The following is a 7574-nucleotide window of genomic DNA, read 5'->3' on the forward strand; positions in this document are numbered from 1 at the left end:
TGAGGATAAGTAATATAGGAAGTCTTTATAATCACCTCGAATAGTTCAACAAGGGCGAGGAATCGGGAACTTTTTTAGCGGTCTTTTAACGACATAAAACCACTTTTTTTCGGGTGTTAAATGCTATAAAAGATCAAGCCACTGAAACTGGAAAAGCTGTAATTAATGATCTCGGGAGAAAACCATTACGAAATATTGTTCAAGAACAAAGTAAAATTGCTTTACAAAATCTGTCAAATAAAGCAATTGATAAAATGACTCGCTTCCAAAATGGTAACGGAAAACGGAATAAAAAGCGTAGTGCAAGGAAAAAAAGACTTCATTCAACGTCCAAAACACATCGTAAACGTACCAAAACGCCGCAAAAAAAAAAAAGTTATCAAGAAAATTAAATATAAGCGATATTCTCTAAGACACAATGAGTAACCATATTGAATGTATGAAAAGTGAATTGGATTTGTTTGCTCCGCACCCTACAAAGCTCTATTCTAAAAACTGAAGAAGTATCATACAATCCAATTGCATCATTAGATAGTGCTTCTTCAATCGAATTTGTTTGTTTGGGTAACGGTGAAACATATAGAGATTTATCAAGTGTTTATATACGTCTTGTAGTACAATTAAGAAAAAATGACAACAGTGCCATCGAAGGAAATACCGTGGGTGTAGTAAACAATATTCTACATTCCATTTTTCGAAGTTCTTCAGTTTATTTAAATAACATTGGTATCACAGAGTGATAATAACTACCATTATAGAGCATATTTGCAGACAGTTTTAAATTACGGTAGTGATGCCTCTGAAAGTCACTTATCAGCTCAAGGTTATTATCCAAATTTTGGACGAATAACTGCGGGTCAATATGTTTATCCCACAACAAATGATACCCTAAAAAATATATTCAAAAATAGTAATAAGGTTGAACTATTTGGTAAAGTTCACGGAGATATTTTTAATCAACCTAAACTGCTCGTAAACAATGTTGATTTAAGGATTAATTTCAATATTGAAAAACTGCATTTTATTTAATGGAAAATGAATCGGAATCAAATCTAAAGATATTAGAAGCTCAACTTTTCATGAATCATAACTATCAACCCCAGCATACTATTAGCTCATCATCATGTATTACAAACCAAAAATGCTATATACCCATTTAACAAAGTCAGAAGTAAAGTCTTTTACAATATACCCAGGAAACAATACTTTATCAATAGATAACGCAGTTATCGGTCAGCTACCAAATTTTTTAGCATTTTGTATGGTAAAAAACCGTTCATACTCAGGAAATCGTAGTTTGGATCCATTCGATTTCGAACATTTTAAAATTCAACGATTTAATCTTTTGGTAAATGGAGTTCAAGTTCCTTCTCAAGCCTTAGAGTGCAAAGTGCAAGAGGTTATAATATGCTATTTAGAGGAACTGGAATAAAACATTACGATCGAGGACTGCAAATTACAAAGGAAATGTTTGATAAAAATAGTTTTATATTAGCCTTTGACTTAACTGCTGATCATTCAAACTCAACGGTTTGCTCGAATTTAATATCTCAAGGAACTATTAGGATTGAAGGTCGATTTTCAGTACCACTTTGAAGCAGTGACTTGTTTAGTTTATTGTGAATACGATTCAATGATAGATATTGATAAGAATCGAAATATCCGAGTTCTTCTTTAAATATGAATACATTACAAATACATAATTTACTGTCTAAGAATGCATATACAAATATATTTAAAGGAGTTTTCCCATCAGATCAACTACCACAACTATTTTAAAGTTTCCAGCGCTAATTATTGCAAACACTGATACTTCAACCCAACCAGGAACTCATTGGATTGCATTCCATTTAAAAGTAATAGATCCGCAGAATTTTTGATTCATATGGCCAATATCCTCAAAAAAAAGAGTTCATTACATTTTTAAGAAAAAATTCGGTTAAATATTTGTTTAATAAACAGCAACTTCAAGGCTATTTTTCAAACACTTGTGGTCATTATTGTATACTATACGGTCTGTTTAAATGTAAAAAAAATCATTGAACTGCTTCCTAAAAAATTTTAAGCGAAATGACTTTTTTTATAACGATAAGTTAATTCTGCAAATGTTTAAGAAATATTTAAAAAATAAAAAGACAAGTAATTTTTAATTAAAATCAATTAAGATTATTTATTGTTTCGGATCTATACAGTCTCTGATTCAACTTATATTTTAACATAATATTAAGGGCTTCGTCTTGTAATATAGGGAGTCTATGACATTGGCATGTGTCTGGTCCAACCTCTGCATCATCATCACTCCAGGGACAAAGCTTGTAGTGAAATCCAAATTTTGAGTGAATTAACTCTTTTTCAGCCAAATCCTCCAGTGTAATGCGTAAATAATCCAGTCTAGTAACGTGCTCCTCGAAAATCATATCCTCGAACTGAATCAAAAACAACTGAATTTGTTTAGCCAGCATTTTTGTTTTGTTGGGTTTTAATATGATTTCACTCCTTTAGATTGAGAACCAGACTGATGTTTAAAAGAGAATCTTTGGGGTTTATATGAGGAAATTCTCACTATATACTTTATTTATTTAAAGACAAAAATTCAATGTTTGCAGGACTGTATTTGTTCATATCTTTCCCCTTATATACAAGATGAGAAATACCATTCTCTTTTAATTTCTTAAAGGGTGTCTTAGGAAAACTTGTTTACATTTTTTTGGTAGAAAAACCCATATATGCTCGTTGTCCTTGTCTGTTAATAAAGAGCTATTTTATTTCCATATGGTGTTTTCTTTAGTTTACATCCAATGATTTTATATTCAAATCCAATACATAGATTTTCAATTTTTGTATACCAATCAGAGTTTTAACTCATTTAGGGTGGATATGAAGTCCTGAAGAATCAAGTTAATTATCATATTATATTATATAAACATTTAAACACATACCATTTTGAAGTGGGATTGTAGGAATTGATTATTTTCTGGTAAATACCGAATGTGTACTAATTTACTTACAGAATATACATAGCCTTTTATACTCTCGAAGCCCTTATTTACAACGAAAATAGTATATAAATATATACTATATACAAATTATATATATTATGTACAATAGTATTAAATATATACAATATACAAAATATATATTATGGACAAAAGTATATAAACACATATATTCAAAATTTCAATTCAAATCATATTTAAAGGTCATGTTCATCTGATATTCCTCAGTTCATTATAGAATCGGAATGGAAGCGTTTATTTGTGAGTTGTGTGTTTATCCGAAAACCTTTTCTACTCGTAATGGTTTAAAACACCATACCTTGAAAATACACAACTTCAGCTATCCAAAATCGAAATCGTGTTATTATCAATGTGGTTTTTGTCCTGAAATAAAAAAATTCTGGCTGCGACACAATTTGTATATGCATACACTACTGAAGCATAACTTCCATCTTAAAGAAAACATCAAATTTATGTACGAACATTTAATGAACCGAACATAACTACATTAAAACATCAAAACAATGTTAAGTTCGATGTATTCCAGCTATCCAAAATGAATAAAAAATTTTTAATATTGATTTTTTAATATTCTGTTTATTTTTCTTATTGGTTGCAAGGTTCCTGTTAAATTCGAAGTATTCCAAGATATTTAAAATAAATAAAAAGATTTTTTAAATATTGACTTTTTAATGATTTATTTATTTATTTTTATTGTTTACAAAGTTCTTGATTCCAACTATCATTAAGTAAATCTAAATAAGGATTTGGGTCAGCATCTTCCACTCCATCAAATACGCTGTCATCGTCAGGGAAGTCCGGTATGGTTTCCACCTCTATTGGTTGTCCAAAGGCTGTAAGCATCCAGGCGAACGATTCTTCTTCCACATTCCGTCGTAATTGGGAGACCAAATACTCCTGGGAGCTCATACCGATAGGATTTTCATCCAATTCTAAGTTTTGCAGGTCCTCAGGTATTTCTTGGGTTGATGTAATGGCCGGATAAAATGCGCGCTGAATATTCATATCAAGATCGGCAGCTGCATCAACATCGTGAGCTAACATCTCAGTGATGTCATCAACGAAGATCACGGAAATATCTGATGTGTCATGATGATGTTTACAAATTGAAATGAATATTGTAACCTTGGATGCACCACATTTTATATCCAAAAATCCAGAGTATCGACTTATTTAAAGATGTAGTTCGATTGGTTAACGATAGTGTGTGTTTGCTTGTGTGTGGTGTGTGGTGTGTGTGTGTGTGTGAGGGTGGAAAATTTCTAGAAGTACATGGTTCTCAAACAACTGTGATGGCGACTGAATAGTTGTGTGTATGTAGATGCGTTCTGTTTACTTGGGTGGTTTCAACCCAAATATCCTATAGAGTATATGGTGGTGGAGATCTTGTCGAGATCTCATACTATTAATTAAATGGGTTTACAATCAGTAGTTCCACGAATTAATACAACTACAGCTTTAAGTAGCTACAACTAATGCATTCGGCCTTTAATTTTATTGGGGTTGAAAAGGGATTCAGTAATGCCATGGGTTTCACCGAAATGTTCAGTGTGCATGGTTCTGTATCCCAAGATTTCGGTCACCAAAAACACAGGTACTTTTCCCTATACCTAAAAAATAGCCTTTGTATACACATAGATAGGATAACGGAATTTCTAATTTTAACTAGAAACTAGCCTGACGGCTGAGAGGCAGAGAAGAGAGAAAGTCTCTCTTAGAAACATTTGACTAGCTCAACTAGATACTAAATTATTTTATAACATGTATATAATTTCAAGTCAGAGCGCCTTAAATTATAAGATTGTAATTATATATTATATTTATTAATTATATATTTTAATTATATATCATAATAATATTATTCTTAAACAATTTAAACTGTCTAAATAAAATTTTAAAATATATATTATTCATATAAATTAACTGACGATTTAAAATTTTATCATATTCTTACATAGTTAAAATTATTAAGAAAAAATGTTGTTTGTTATTTATCATATATTTAAATCAACTCCAGCACTCAACCGGTACAAATACAGCGCCTGCGCTACCGGATTAAATGTTATGTAATGTAAAACAAAAATTCTAGGCTGTTACTTAACATATTTTAAAATCAGCTCCTGATCTCAACAGAATCAAAAACAGTTTCAGCGGTTAACCTGTTCAAACGACTATTTTACAGTCCAGAATTTTATATTAGTTCACTTTTTCGCCGCCAGGGGGCGACAATGAGAGTAGGATATATGTAATCACAGTTTTCAAAGGGATCCTGTCAAATTGATCCCCATATAGTCAAGACGCAACCCAAAATAAATGACTCTTAGATGACGCTTTACGAGCTAAGCCGCGCATACTGAGACATAGATGGCGCTTTGGTCGTTTGGCGGGTTGCATATATCCTTACTCTCATTGTCGCCCCCTGGCGGCGAAAAAGTGAACTAATGTAAAATTCTGGACTGTAAAATAGTCGTTTGAACAGGTTAACCGCTGAAACTGTTTTTGATTCTGTTGAGATCAGGAGCTGATTTTAAAATATGTTAAGTAACAGCCTAGAATTTTGTTTTACATTACATAACATTTAATCCGGTAGCGCAGGCGCTGTATTTGTACCGGTTGAGTGCTGGAGTTGATTTAAATATATGATAAATAACAAACAACATTTTTTCTTAATAATTTTAACTATGTAAGAATATGATAAAAATTTTAAATCGTCAGTTAATTTTTATGAATAATATATATTTTAAAATTTTATTTAGACAGTTTAATTGTTTAAGAATAATATTATTATGATATATAATTAAAATATATAATTAATAAATATAATATATAATTACGGTCTTTTAATTTAAGGCGCTCTGACTTGAAATTATTAATATACATGTTATAAAATAATTTAGTATCTAGTTGAGCTAGTCAAATGTTTCTAAGAGAGACTTTCTCTCTTTCTCTGCCTCTCAGCCGCCAGGCTAGTTTCTAGTTAAAATTAGAAATTCCGTTATCCTATCTATGTGTATACAAAGGCTATTTTTTAGGTATAGGGAAAAGTACCTGTGTTTTTGGTGACCGAAATCTTGGGATACAGAACCATGCACACTGAACATTTCGGTGAAACCCATGGCATTACTGAATCCCTTTTCAACCCCAATAAAATTAAAGGCCGAATGCATTAGTTGTAGCTTCTAATACACAATTTTGAATATAAGTATTTTTCAAATATTCGAAAGGGTCGACAAATATTTTTGGTTTTCAAGTCGACGCCGTTTTGTTATTTTAAATTATTTTTTTTATGCCCGAAAACGGCATCTTGACTAATGAAGAATTTGTTAGATTTTATTCCGATCTCTACATGGGTTGATATCATGTTAACGAGGACGCAACGGTTTTTTTAAATATAATATTGAGTTTTTTGTTTATCTATGAGTTAGAAGAAATGCAAGGAAAAAGCAATGGCAACTATGACGCCAAAACCTGCGGCAATAGCAGCCCCTAACTTATGAGTCTTGTGGGTTTTTGTTAGAGTTTGGTAAAACCCAACCACAAGCCTGATTTAAGCTTGGAAGCTCATTGGCACATCTAAGATCTTGGGTTGATTCTGTTATGCGCCACCTACAAGATACTTCTGCTTAAACAAAATAAAAACTTTTAGTTATTTTACCTCCAAAAGTTTAGTTGTGAAAAGTATTAACAGGCTGGCAAGAGACAGCAGAATGTTCTGAAATAAAAGAGGAAGTAGTCAAGGGGAAAATATTAACTGGGAGAATTGTCAACGATGTGCAAAGAGGAGCGGAAAACTTGAAGGTTTTTGCTGTCCGCCGCAGATTCACATTTCTTTTGGGTTTTGGATTTCAGGTGGAGCAGGTCGTAGTAGACTGTTTTGACTTAAATCGCGTTGCAAGTAAGCTTGAGGCAGTAGTAAATCCCATAATTACGCGATTGCCCATATAAATATGATCAGTCTCTGATCAGCTTTCGTTGGGGGCAGACGCGTTTTTCATTTCGTTACGACCCCATTTACGTGCTCTGAGTGCAATGTTGCCGTTACGCATGCGCAACTTCGCGGTTTTGAGGGGGTTCGATATTCATCGCTTTGTCATCGCACTTTCCACACTTCTTGTGTTAATTTGCCTGAAGAGGCAATAAAATTGCTAACCATTATGGCAATTTGATAGCTGCTTAGTGAGCAATGTTTCGCACTCAAAAACAGACGAAATCATTGAAAAACTTCGTGAACTTAAAAGCCTATACTTGCACTTAAATTCAAAGTTTCAAATCGCTTTTCCCGAATCTGTGGAGGCCCCGGCTAATGTTAACACCAACAAGCAGAAGAAGGAAAAAGTTTCCAATAAACCTCCGGCTTTATCTACTTCCCATCATACCAATCCCGTTGTTTCAGACCATAACCCTCCCACAGAGGGCTTAACGGTTGTCTCCAAGAAAATAAAAAGAATCGTAACAACAAGAAACATATTATTGGTTCGGCGCTCGCATGTGATCAACTTGCAGTATTGCTCAGCAAAAGATTTTTGCATATTGGCATATTTGCTTGAAACACAAAGC

This window comes from Drosophila gunungcola, unplaced genomic scaffold, assembly GCF_025200985.1.
Source record: "Drosophila gunungcola strain Sukarami unplaced genomic scaffold, Dgunungcola_SK_2 000096F, whole genome shotgun sequence".
In the NCBI taxonomy this organism is placed as follows: Eukaryota; Metazoa; Arthropoda; class Insecta; order Diptera; family Drosophilidae; genus Drosophila; species Drosophila gunungcola.